General features: G+C 35.3%; 3 pseudogenes; 1 reads left to right on the top strand and 2 right to left on the bottom strand.

The window, feature by feature from the left end:
* Positions 1-1,528: 1,528 nt before the first annotated feature.
* Positions 1,529-4,002, bottom strand: LOC120192442 (annotated as a pseudogene).
* A 2,376-nt stretch (positions 4,003-6,378) lies between these two features.
* On the top strand, positions 6,379-7,318 carry LOC120192443 (annotated as a pseudogene).
* Positions 7,319-8,279: 961 nt separating this feature from the next.
* On the bottom strand, positions 8,280-13,267 carry LOC120192441 (annotated as a pseudogene).
* Positions 13,268-14,597: the final 1,330 nt, after the last annotated feature.

Below are 14,597 nucleotides of genomic sequence, written 5' to 3'. Positions count from 1 at the left end.
CTCAATATCCATATATATATATGGGCGGTGATATTTATATTATACAAATACTCTTTCAAAAAAAATATTATACAAATACTAAAGTATTATATATGCCGAAATTATGTGCATGAATCAAGTATATATATATATTTTTATAATATAAGGTTCAAGATCTTAACATTAATATTTTACAATTCTAACATAATATATAATTACAATTACAAATAAATATGACTACAAAGATTATAATAAAAAATATTATTTCACAGTCTAATTGGACTAATATATATATATATATATATGAATTTTTTTTTAAATATAGATTTTTAAGACATTGTTGAATAAAAAATTTTTAAATGCATCCTAAAAAGTAAAGCCATGAAGTTGAAGAAATTTGGATCTATGCTAGACATTCAGAGCAAAGTCTTATCTAAAGCTGAGAGAAGGAGAAGAGATCTCGCGCTGAAGCAATTCAATTTGAAGAAATCAAATCTTTTATTTTCCGAATTATCAGGAACATCTATTTCAGATTCTGTATTAAAACAAAGGTGGGCAAGTTTTTGTTAAAGCGCAGGAGGCAGTGTATTTAGATAGGCAACTTGGATTTATGGTTGGTAGTCCCGAAACTATGGTTCTCTAAGAAGTTCTCGTCGTTAGTTATGCTTTGACGTTAGTTAGTGTATTGTTGGGATTGTTTAGATGACTACTTTCGATCTTTGTGAGCATCTTAGTTGGTGTTCGATTTGCTATGAAATCTGGATAGATTTCTCTTGTGTGTATTTTGTTCTGATTATAGTTTGTGATGTAGTGAGCCTAGGATTTTATCGGGTTTCATTTCATGAGAAGTCGATTGGAGTGTTTTTCGGATGGTCGTTGGTGATGTATTCTTGGTTTTTGAGGTGTTTTGGTGGATTTATCATATAGAAGGGTTGGATGATGTCCTTGAGGTTTTATGTGCTTGATGTTTTGGAGTCAGGCAGTGTTGTTTTGCTCATTCCTGTGGAGACTTGTGGGGTGGGGTGGTGTTTAGATCAATTGAATTTTGTGGTTGTGTGTAGCTATTAGCATTAGCATAACAGCAGGATAGTCGTTTTGATAGTCTCGTGTATCTTAGGCAATGTTGATTCTCAGGAGCCAGTCTCCGCCTTTATGTTCTTTCCATCTCATGGTTCACTCTTTTTTCCTCTAATAGGTTTAGGGAGGTTTTTTAATGAGATTCATAGGGTGGTGTACCTTGTATCCTTATCAATACAAAGTATCCATTTTTTTTAAAAAAAATGAAGATATATTACTTGCAGTGTTGAATAGAAGTACAAAACAGTATACAAGCTCTCTTAGGCTTTTTTCCTCCACCAACAACAATATTCATCAAACCTTTTTTCATGCAACTAAATGATGGATTAATATTTGATGCTTTCAAAATGTATACTTTTATATATTGTCGAATCAATTAACGACATATATCATAAATTTTAAAGTCAAATTTATTTATAAATATATCAAATACTCATTCAAACCCCATTATTATCAACCGGCCATGGCAGTTTTAAGGTGCCAATTCAACGCAGTCAAGCCAAGGATTCTCCCTCGATGGCTTCCTAACACGGCGCATTGAACGTCAAACAACACTATTGCACTTAAAACCCGAAACGAAAGCAATCTGCCAAACCCTGTCACCTCTTTTAACCCTTCTTTTAGCTTCCAAATATGCCAATTCATACCATATGCTGCTACTCGAAGTGTTCCCAAAGCGATGCAAGGTCATCCTCGAGGCTTCCATGTTGTCGGTGAGTTCGAGGTTCTTTTGGAGCTCTTCCAGCACGGTCTTGCTCGCAGCATGTACAAAGTGCTCGAACGCAAGTTTATAGTCGGGGATGTAAGGCTTTGAGGATGGTGACAGTGATGCTTTGGTGTTATCGCCGCCGAAAAGGTGTCGCCAAATTAACGTAGCGAAGAAGAAAAGTTGCTCAGAGAAGGGTAGCACTAATGGCCCCAATGTGGTGATGTTGGTTTTTAGTGCATCCCCACCGATTTCCATTAGATCTTTGCTTACCTTAAGCCCCTTAAAACCTTGTTCATCTTCCTCCTGATAGATAAACCTGATCCGTAATTTATAATCAAGAAAATATTAACATAAACTACTTTAATAACCACAATGCCAAAAGCCACATACTCAAATTTGAATAGATATCATAAATTCCATGATTTGATTTCCAAAGCATAACATTAATAATAGTAGGATCGGAGGAGGATCAAATTAACCCAGATTGAGGATTAAATATCAAGTTGAGAATAGTAGAGGGACTAAAATTAGAATTTGACCAATAGTTAATCAATCAAGAGAATGACCCAAGAAAACAAACTTGAAGCTACATTCATCAGCACCATTATGCGTCCGTACAAGGTGTCGAGACGGTACTTGGCACGGTGGTAGTCACGACGACGATTCGACAAAAGAAACGCCCAACATCCCATTCTGAAAAGCAATTTGAAACAAGCATAGACCGATCCCTACCAGGGTACCAATTTTATTTTTACCCCACCATTTCAGTGCTCACCACAACAGCATAGTTGTTCGGGCTTGCTTGCAACATGTCTCGCGCCAAGTCCACGACTATGATCCCTGCACTGCACCCCATCCCACCAAGATTGTAGCTCAAAATGTTGCCTCTCATCTTATAGTGGTTGATGATCATTGCAGAGAGCGATGGTGTCGGATTGAAGATGCTGCAGTTCACTACGAGGACACCAACATCCTTAGGTGGAATACTGGTCTTTTTGAAGGGCTCATCGAGTGCACCAAACATCACTTACGAGGCTTCCATGCGACCTTCTTTCATGGTTGCACAGTTCTCATTGGACATTATAGTTTTAGGGATGTAGTTTCATCACCGATTCCCGATGATTTCACAATCCTGTTCTGGAATTCAAGACTAGATTTGTTGAACTTGCCTGATGTTCTTGTCATTTCAATGAACTGCTCCTTTGTCACCTGAAAATGTAATAGCAATTAGGATAATGTAAATTAATTGTTTCTCAGGTTTAATTACGAACTTTATCCCTCTATTGTTTTTAATTTTGGTATGAGACTCTGCCGTGTCTAGTAGCCACAAGGACCCCGACTAAGTCCGGAATCGAGCCAGGTAGAATCCATTCACAACACTTGAACTTGAGACCTTAAAGGAGCATTGAGCACCTTGTTACCCGACCCAACAGACTTTGGTATTTACAAAAGTTAAGAAGCTACTTATAATTTGGTCATTGTACTTTATGAAAACTGAGAAGTTAATAACACTATTAAATCTTACCATTAATTGGCTGACTTAGAAGTCACATGTTAGCAATTTAAACATGAAGAATTAGCAAAAATAAGCAACTAAGCAATTTATATGCAACAAATCATCGAAAAAAACTAGCAGTTTAGGTTCACATGGCTAACAACTGGACTGGCATTCAGTTTTCATAAAGTATAAGATCAAATTCTAACATTAGAGGGACTAACTTCTCAGTTTTCACAAAGTAGAGGGATGAAATTCAGAGAATTAGACCCTGTTTATTGTATAGCAAGAAATGCGAGTATATTTTCATTCATGCAAGAACAGTTAACCTTTAAGCCATCACTTGGTCGAAACATGCAAAATCAATCAGATAAATGGATCGGGGCCCTGACATGAAGTAGAAAGAAATGGAGAACACAAAGAGAGTGACAAAGGGAGGACTGTGGCAAGATCAAAGTAAGCATCTTACCACAGCTTTTTCCATAGCGCTTCACTGCTAAGGTTTTCCACCTCAGCACTAAAAACAAGTACGAATTCTGGTATGATAGCCTAGTAAATTCCATGATTGATCAGATAGTGGGTACCCTAGTTTCACATACTTCAAGTTCACCGACTGAAGAAAATCCGGGAACCGCCTTCAAACCCTCACAGAGAAGGTTAAGGAACCAGTGTTAGGCCCGGAGGACTCGATCCCACGGTTGACGATCTCCGTCGACAAGAGATCTTGCTCATTTCTAGCCATGCTACAGCCAGGATTAATGCTAGGATGATGAAGATCCAGGCTTATATACATACATGCATACATATATATGTAATAATGTAAGTTATAGGTGGTGGGTAGAGTACAGTTAGTGTGCAGACCAACTTGGTAATCTAGTTGAAAGGTTTCCAACTGCCTTAAAGTCTATAATTCAATGAAAGCTGGTACAATTCAAACTTGGAACGAGGTTTCTTTCGTATATCATCATGCATGTCAAATCGTGAATAAATTCAAAATGTCTAACTGTTGATATATATATAATAAATAAATAAATAAAATATCACACGTTAAATATATATTGGTAAAAAGGAAATTCTTAATTGTTATGATAAAGATATCGGATCAATTCGAAATTTTGTTTGTATAAAATGTTATTAGATTGTGTAAAAGTAGTTTAATTTTATTTTTTTTATTAATATAGGTGGATTTCTATCTATTTTTAACATTATGTAAATGAATGCCACGGACAGAGCTGTCATTAGCTGTTTAGCCCTGTGCATTGTTTAGCTACCATCTTTACTAGGAATAAACTACTACCAACTACCAACGAAGGTTGACCTGAGTGGAAGGGATTCTGATCGCTTAAGCAAATGGTCTCAAGTTCGAGCCCTTGTGAATGTAGAAAACCTTCTTGAGAGAGGTCTCCACCTTTCGTGCCCGACAGTACCTCGGAGGATTAGTCTCAGGCGAAGCCTGGAGACACATTGGGATACCCAAAAAAAAAAAACTACTACCAAGTTTATTAGTATAATGGATATGTTCATTGACGCGGTTTTCAATTAATAAATAAACTAAGCAAAAAATAATAATGAAAATTGAAGCTTCCATGAATGCAGAGTACCCAACGCATCAAAACCCGTTGTTTACGCATTTAGAAGAAAATGTAAGTTTTCAACAAAACAACAAAAACTAGAACAACATATAATAACGAATTCAAAATTGTAACACTACATATAGAGATTTCTCAATGCTCCTTTTCTATAACTTCATTTCCTATATATCATTAATCTTCAATGCATTTCGCTTGCAGATATATCTACCAAATACCAATAACATGAGAGATAACCTACTTATACTGTATCAAAATATTAATATCTAATTATATATTATTATAACTTTATCTAGAGCTTAATTGAGAAAGAAAAATGGGTTATCTCTCACTCTTGCCCCTGCCGTTTGACAATGCAAAACCATTAAAGGTGTAGTTAAGAACTCCATGTGCATTTAATGAAGTTGGGTGAGAAGTAGACTATGGGGGCCTTTCCTCATCATGACGTAGCTAGGATCTATATTTTAAACGTAATAAAAAAACATAATCCAAATAATTAAAATATAAAAATAATTTTTTATATGGAGATCTTAAACATTTTATAGATTAAAAATTGTCTTTGAATTAAGTATCTATATAAATCTTTATATTTTAATCATTTGAATTGTTCATAAATTCTTTTTAATTAGTAATATTTTTTATCATTTTAAAATAATTGAATCGTGAATCAAATCGATTAAACAGCAAATCCAAAATGAATAATCACTAATCAGCCGCCAAACTAGTCTTTTTAGCGATGTTTGGGCTTTGCATCTGGCAACCGACCGAGTAGTGTAACTACTGCACTGTTGCTTTTAAAAAGGTTTAATTTTATTTCACTCCTTATAGTTTTGAGGTTTTAAAATTTAATCCTTTTTTTTCAAGATATTTATTCTCTTTAACTACCTGTTTTGAAATTTAAATTTTAATTAATAACATTGCTAATGGACTTCCTTAAAATGAAATACGTGAATTTCAATATTCAAAGGTCTTGAATTTGCTCTCTTGGGACTTTAATTTTTTATTAATATTAAATTAAAAAGGTTTAAGTTGCTTTAAATCTCTACACTCTTTGAACTTTTTAAATTTAGTACCATTATTTTCACTTCCAAGAATTTAGTCTATTTAAATTCTTAATTTAAAAATTGAAGTCCAGTTGATAATACAAATAATGGAATTCTGTTAAAGCTTTAATTTAATATTCAAATGAATTAAGTTCCAAGAACTAAAAGTTGAGAAACTAAAATTTGAAAAATCTTAAAGAGTAAAGGGGCAGGAATCAAAATTAGACGAATTAAAAAACAAGGGTACAAAATTTCATGCACGTGGTTTTCGTCTCCGGTCCCCTACCGCGTTTTAGAGTTGAGTTTAGACCCTCCACACACTGCCAAGTATCCGCTCCCTTTACTCCTTCAACACGCTTCGATCTTCAACGAAAACGATACTCACATACTTCTCCTCCGGTTTTCACTCGTTAACCCCCCCACCAAATATATTCATTCACAAAGAGCCGCCATTTTCATTATCGAAAGCTGAGCTTCAAAGATTTCAAAAGCAACCCTTTCTTTAGCAAAAATTAACAATCGAAGGGACCATTTTGCAAATAAATTAATTGATGGTGAAGCCGACAACCTTCAAACAATCATCTTCAGCATCACCAACGGAGTATGTTGACATAAGCAGCGCTAATAGTAGTAGTAACAGTTCAATGTATAAGGGTGTTCGGAAGAGGAAATGGGGGAGATGGGTGTCCGAAATCAGACTTCCCAACAGCCGCGAGCGTATTTGGTTAGGTTCTTACGACTCGCCGGAGAAAGCAGCTAGGGCGTTCGACGCAGCACTTTATTGTTTACGTGGCCGCGATGCTAAGTTCAATTTCCCAGAAAATCCACCTGATATCGCCGGTGGACAGTTGCTAAGTCCGCCGGAGATTCAGGTGGTGGCTGCTAGGTTCGCCAGAGAAGTGGAAACCGACGGGGAAGATAACCATAATAATAATAATAATAACAACAACAGTGTTGGGACAGAACAGTATACGTCATCTTCATCAGTGTCAGTGTCTGATGTGACAGCGATGACAACACAAGTGGAGGAGAGTGGTCATCATCACGATGAAGAAATGATGGATTGGTCTTTTTTGAGCATGTTGGATAATAGTACAAATTATCAAGGGATGTCCGATTATAGTACAAATTATCAAGGGATGTCCGATATAGCTTTTATTTGCCTAGCGGGGATCAACTCTACCCTCCGCCGCCTCAAATGTTACCTTCTCCACCGGTTGATGACGACGCTTATGATGGAAACGATGGCGACGCTTTTTCACAGTCATCGTTTCTATGGAACTTTTGAAGCTAAACGCCACAGTATATTTATTCCATCATGATATCGTGTTTCATTTTTTTCTTTTTGTGTCATTATTTTCCGGGATAAAAATGATTTTGGCGAATTTTAGCTGCTAAAGCCACTGGTTTACCCCCAGATATACATAGAGATTATGAGATTCCATTGAGATACGGGTCAAGGCTTTTTTGTACTGTAGTCATGGTTCCTAATCCTGGGTTAATTGTCTATTGTATACTCTTACATATACCCATCAAAAGCATATATTCAGTTATAGAAAACCATTTTAAAGCGTTTCTTAGTGAAATTAAATAAGTTGTAGGATAATTAATAAATAATTAAATAACATATTTTAATAATTAAATTTTGTAAAATATACACCTAAAACTACTTAATTGAACATTTTTTCTAATAATATAAACAACAAACAATTTAATAAAATAAAATAAATAATTAACATTATTTATAATTTTTTAACTATTTTAAGGTAATTATAAGATAATATATGTTTTAAAGATTTTTACCATTTAATAATAAAAACTCAAACACTCTTAAATCATTAATGCTTGAATCTTGGACCTCTAAGATAATAATCATTCTTTTAACTACTAAAATGACTTGATTTGTGTTATAATTTTTTTCAACATTGCGTCTTAGTTTCTCTGGAAAAAAAAATTAAGGGGAGCATCAAAAACTTGGAATCATCGTATTTATTCGAAAACATTCCTTAAAAGTGAGCATCAGATTTTTAGTGCCGCACTGATACTTGGACATTCCAATATTGAGGATATTTTATAAAGCAACAAAACCAAACCTCTAATTTCAACACGTGCTCAAAACCCATATTTATTGTGAGATTATATTTGATGTCATGCACCATTAAAAAAATAATATACTATGTTATTATTAAAAAACAAAAATATTAAATACCTATAAAAATACTAAGAATTTATTTACAGGATGATGAAATAGAGATTATATTAAGAAAATCTAGTGTTTATTTATAAATCCTCGAATATTTTTTCTCATTAATGATGACAGACAATGCAAAGCAATATTCTATGCTTAATGGTACCCAAAAAGAAAAAGAAAGAAAAAATGCAAAACGTATGGTTCTTATTCCATCTATGAGCCATAAGACATGCTTAAATAGTTTACAATTAATAATATGTTACAAGTATAAATTGGTTTTTACCTTGCAAGTGGAGCAAAAGACAGTGTTGCTGCTTGAGAGATCAAGTGGAGAGCAAATCAAGATAGCAACTGGGATATCATGGCTTTAGCAGAATCTGGTCCATCATTATTTACACTTGGTATTATGCTTTCCGGAGATACAAGTTTCACGAAATCTTTGAGCTCTGAGAAGCTGCTATGCTCACTATAAGGTACTTCATACCTGGAAAATAGCATCAATTATGATAAATGAGACCCTATATTGGTTAGACTGCATTTTCTCTGAATTATCCGTGTTTGATACTTTTTATGGACACATCTTTGAATATGGTCACTTGAATAGTATGCTACTCTAAATATAATTTTTTTTGGCTTATGGGTGTATGAAGCTCTCAAATTTGTGAAAAGAATCAATTATGTTCCTGAACGTTTTTTGCCCTCAATTGAACCCTCAACAACAAAACCCTCAAACTAAGAAATCAAATCAATTAAGTCTTCAAATCGAGAAACAACTAAAATCTTTTTCTCAGAAGTTTGATGTTTTTGGTACCCTTATGCCTACAATATATGTATTCCGGTGCAGTGCAGCTTCATATTATTAGTTGAATTAGACTTTGTTTACGAACAGATATGGATGAGAGAAATACCTTATGATGGTACCCTGCTGCCACCTTCTCCCTGGAGACTTCTTTTGCCCTTACCAAAGGACCAACCCGTAGGAGAGAAAGCAACCACTAGACTGAATCGACGCTGAGAAGAAGATTGACAATGAGAAATTATAAAAAATATTTCTCATGGTATAGCAAACTCATTTCTCATTACGTATATTTATCTCATGAAAGAAAAGAATAAGGTAAAATACTGGATGTTCCTCACCGCATAGTGATTAGATATATGTTTTAATCTTTTGAAGCTTGCAAGTGTCCCATAGGGACAACATGGATCTGGCTTTCCTGATCATTAGATGTGAACCACTGCATGTCTTTCTCGGAGAACCCCAAGCATTCCAATAGACGGAGCTTTGCTGCAGTGATGTAAACCTTTCTACGAAGGACACGTGCGACCTCCAAGAATAGCCTTTCCTTTCCTTTTTTATAAAACCAGAGACAGTTATGAGTGCAGGCTTAAGAAAGTTGCAACTTTAAACTATAATGAACATAACAAGAACCATGGCAGCATTTGTTTCTCTCAATATATCCACCAGAGGCGAATGCATGTATTTTTGCAAGTCAAAGAAAACGCAGTGGAAACTCTACCAATTGTATAGCTGCCGATTAGAAAAAGCGTCTTTGGGTTGAAAGTCTCTGCTTGGATTGCATCAATGACAAATTGTATTACATCCTCTTGCTTTGGGAAGTCATACTGATTGACAGCATGACATGAGAAATAAATCTGATTTAATTATCGATGAGAAATATATTCTATGGAAAGTTAAAGAAAACCACATAAAATATAAAATCTTCCATTCGAAGATTGTACGTGTAAACATGTCAACCGTAGGCATAAAATTTGGGCTTATGTTGGCATAAGGAACTAAATGAAAAGAGAGGAGATTGCCATAAGTTAATATGTACATTAGTTGATCTGCAGCACAGAAACAAATCTCAAACAAAATAAACATGAAACAGTCATCAAGATTAGAGCAGCCAGTTTAAAATACCAAACATACAAGTAAAGAGCAACCAATTATTGTCCAAGGCAATGGAATTATTGATGCAAAGCCTAACCTGAGGATTACAGTAAGTTGTATCAAGGATTAGAGTATTTATGGGACAGGCATTCCAAAGAGGCATGCTTGCCATTTCCTCACTATATCGAAAATCACCTGTGTGTAGAACAGCCTGTATACATAAACAAATGCAGATATATTTAAGAGGAAAAATTAAGGCAAATTAATTGCAATTTGCAAAATGATTATAAAATGTCTCAGAATTCGGTGAAGACCACACCTTACCATTTGGTGGTTCAAAGAGTATCATGAGGGATCCTGGACAGTGATTTGCATCCAAGCATGTTATGTAAATACCAGAAATATTGATCTTTTCATTGAGAGGTAAAACTTGCAACATCGCCCATGGGATTCCAAGCTTCAAATTTACAAGCCGTGCTGTGACTGAGGAGCAGTAAATTTTACCATGACAAAAAGACTTGGTTAAACCTTGATAATCTGCCAAGGAAAACCAAAGAAGAGGATAAAACAGATTATTGTCCATGGAAGAAAGTATAAAAGTCTTGCAATATAACAGTGTTCAGGATAATGGAGTTGCTGCACTATTAAATATAAAGACAGAATAGAATGAACATGGATTTGTCTGCATAAAGTAAATATATATACACTGTAACAGGTCAGTCCACCCTAACAGTTTAGTTGGGTGTCTCCTATAGAATGACTGTAAAAGAAAATACGCATAAAAATGAACATAGAATATAAGAATAAGGTTCTCATTGCTGCGAGTCTGCAACTATTAGAAATTCAATTTTAGTGACCACCTCTCTAAAGGGAACCTATATGGAAATACAAAGCTGGCTATCATATAAAAAAGTAGCTTCCTGCTATGTATTTGAGAATGTACTGAATAAGAAATTGTCATTGAACTTACGGTCCATATGGAAGTGTGTTAGAAACCAGTGTGAACAATCTCCTCTGAGGTATCTGAAAGCATCCTGAAAATGTAAATTAGAACAAACTTGAGAACCACTGAAATAAGCATAAATATCAAAACACTATAGAGGAAAGTATTAAATATATCTTCTAAAGCCAGATTCAGTTAGCTATCAAATATCTCCATGAAAGAAAATATATATGTATCGCTGTACTTAACTAGTAGGTAGTCCCAATTCATGAGAAACCACGCATGTTACATTGTGCCCGCAAAATAGTGTAATACAAGGAAAGAAAAACTATTGTTGGTGGTATAATTATTTGTTATCAAAACCTAGAAGCTGAAATTATGGTATAGGGCCCATTACCACTCGAAATGATGTCCCAGGAATGCAACACCATGAAGGAATATTTTTAAGTTTTCCATTTTTAACATGATTTTTCTGCACTGGTCTTCGACCAGAATTTGGTTGACCTTTGCCTGATGTTTGCTGTCCTTTGCCTGATAAATGCTGTCCTCTTGATGGAGTGCAAACTTTCTTCCTATCAGAAACCAAGTCAGGAAAAAAATCTGTAATTAACTTGTTTGCAGCTGGCTTAATTGTTTCATTGTCTGTAACATTAGAAAGCTCAGTTTGCATCTTTCTTCTGTTGCTTCTGGCTGATCCGCTTTCATGAGTAGGATGACCAACATGTCTCAGCTGCATGGAAGCCTTCTTTTCTGAGTTCACTAAGAGCATGCACAATCTTCTTCCTAGGGCCAAGTGCAGTAACACCTATGTTGAACAAATCCTGCAAAATGAAGATAAAAGATGAGAAGAGAGTTTTTGTCAAGTGAAATGAAACACATTCTGTCATTCAGGCATGTGATACAAATGAAATAAAATGAAAAGGAAATGTATATGAAACAATTTCATGATTACAGAACATTATGAAATTTCCGATCATAATTCCTATTATTTAGAAACTCCTCATGCTTATCATGGTTAGTCGTTTAACAACAGTCTCTTCGTTATATTACCACAAGGATCATTTCTTATCCACATTCATAAATTAGAGCGACAGAATAGTGAACCTCATGCTATGACTCTTCATTTTTCTATTTTGTGCTCATGCAAATATCAAACTTGGAAACACAAAATAAAGTGAGAACAATGAAAATTTCTAGAGCCAAAGACATGTGGAACTATATATACCCTATACGAGTACCCAAGTGACAATCTAAGCAGCATACCTCTTCGGTCAACCACTTTAGAGTGTCCCAATCAACCTCTTCTCGGACAAAAGCTTCAGCATATCTTACTAAACCAAGATCATTTAGCCAATTAACAACAGGGAGACAACAGCAGCTTGTCGAGGAGACAAATGGGGAACATCCACAACCTCAGGAAGGCAATGAAGCTCCTTATCAGCACCAGGTGGAACAACATCCTGCGGGAAACCATAGTTACAGTAACAAATCATGTACAACAGGAACCCAATTTACCACAATGCATTCAAATAACATTAATATAAATTTCATGTATAAGAAAATGATTATTGAACTTACTTTAGGAGGCGGATTCTCCACCTTGTCGAGACAATCATTGGTGTGAACCAGACGCTGCTTTCATTCAAATACGATATATCAACCCCACAAAGCGGACACGGAACTGAATCGTTGTGTAGACTATTTCTTTCCTCTTCAATGCTATTGGCTGCTTCTAGCGACGCTTCTTCTTCCTCTCCTTCTTCATCCACTTCATCGCATAGCTTAAGTAACTCATCAAGCTCGTTATCTTCCTCACAATCTTCAATGAATCCCTCGCTTAATGCTGATACCGGCTTTATTAATCTCGACTCTATTGAATTACACAAATATCCCTTGTTCAATTCCAATGACTCATTTTTCTTCTCATCGCATTTTACAGTTCCAGATTCCCTATTTTGAGAAGAATTCAACTCCACACTACAATCCATGCTGGAAGGTATCAAATCCAAGCCGCAAGTATCGTCCAGATCGGTGAGATCGTCGGATCTAGTTTCCGGAACGGTGGAAACGACAGCGTTTTCTTTTCCAGGGTTAGCGGAGCGTTTGCGTTTCTTGAAGGGAGGGTGGGGAGTGTTGGAGGGTTTACGGGGGGGTTTGCATGAGGTAGGTTTGAAGGAAGCTGAAGGGGCTTGAGTTGGGAGAACCTGAAAATCGTCGTCGTCGTCAACGGCGCCCGCGCCGGCGCAGTTTATAAGCTGGGATGCGGAGGATCTTGAGAGCATTGCTTTTGTGTTTGGGAAAGGACTTAGAATTTGAAAATTTTCCGGGGTACAAGTTGGAGGGAAAATGACCTACCCTCCATTCATTTAAACCCAAACCCACCAACGCGTTGGTTTTGAATAATCAAATTTTAGACTCATAATTTGAGTTCAACAGAGTGGACAAAATATAAAATGGGTTAATTTTAAAAACTTGCTTTTATTGGTGGAACGTAACGATAGAGTCTATATTATCCATATTTCATATAATATTCTTAAGATCTTGTTATTCCATTTTTAATATTTATTTGAATTTTAAATCTCTAAGATAAATAATATTTTCTTTTATCATTAAAATTACTTGATAGATTTATTATTTAATTTATTTAAAATATATAAACAGACACTGATATAGTAATAATAAATATACATTAACCCTTAAACTAATATTTTTCTACCTATGATCTCAAATACCATGTAAATTGTTGGATTTTTGTTGATTTAAATATATTTTTTATATATCTAAATTAGATTTTTTCAAGAGTTGAAATTTAAAGAAATTTTTATTATATTTGAACTAGACATTCTTCTAAATTGATATCTCAAAGAATTTTTATTTTGAATTAATATCTGGATTTTAATTTAATTTATCATTTTGCCTTTTTACTAACATTATGGTTTTAATGAGCATTCTTTGCTTCCAAAATCTGTACCTCCGAAGACGATGTCATGGTTTTGGATGAACATATCAAAAAGCCCCTAAACTCAGAGAATGATCCTTTTAATAAAGAATATTAGATTCCTGATCGGTGATGGTAAGTCGATAGAGTTCTGGGAGGACTTTTGGACTGAAGTCCCGAGCTTGAAAACAACCTTCCCTAGATCCCTAGAATTTATGCAGCGGCAGTTAAAAAGGTTGGCCAGGTAATCGATTCAGGATCCAAAATTAATGGAAAGCGAGAATGGAGTATTGAATCAGAAGAGTTTTATTCTCTTGGGAGCTAAATATCTGGGAAGGTTTTATGCAAACGAATAACAAAGCGACCATTCGATGTCTAGAGGTAGATAGAATAAATGGGGTAGGCGCATCGAACGGGCTATACTCTCCAAGAGAATTATGAGCCAAGGTAGCTGTCGAGAAGGGTGAGTTTGGCAAGTTCTGGAAGTTAGTATGGGCTAATCTAGTTCCTCCAAAAGTGGAAGTATTCGTTTGGAGGGCAGTTCTTCAAAGAATCCTAGTATTTGTCAAACTGGCAAAACGAAGAATTGTAAGCTCGGATGCTTGTATTTGCGTGTTGTGTTTTAAAAAAAAGGAATCGATAAATCACTTTTTTTTTTGCCATTGTGAGGTAGTATACAGAGTGTGGCAAAGATGGTTCGCTCATTTGAACCTACAGTTTGTGTGCCCACGTGATGTTAAAG

This window comes from Hibiscus syriacus, unplaced genomic scaffold, assembly GCF_006381635.1.
Source record: "Hibiscus syriacus cultivar Baekdansim isolate YM2019G1 unplaced genomic scaffold, ASM638163v2 tig00116975_pilon, whole genome shotgun sequence".
NCBI lineage: Eukaryota > Viridiplantae > Streptophyta > Magnoliopsida > Malvales > Malvaceae > Hibiscus > Hibiscus syriacus.
Note: the sequence above shows the minus strand (reverse complement) of the source record. Positions and strands in the feature narration are given on the sequence as shown.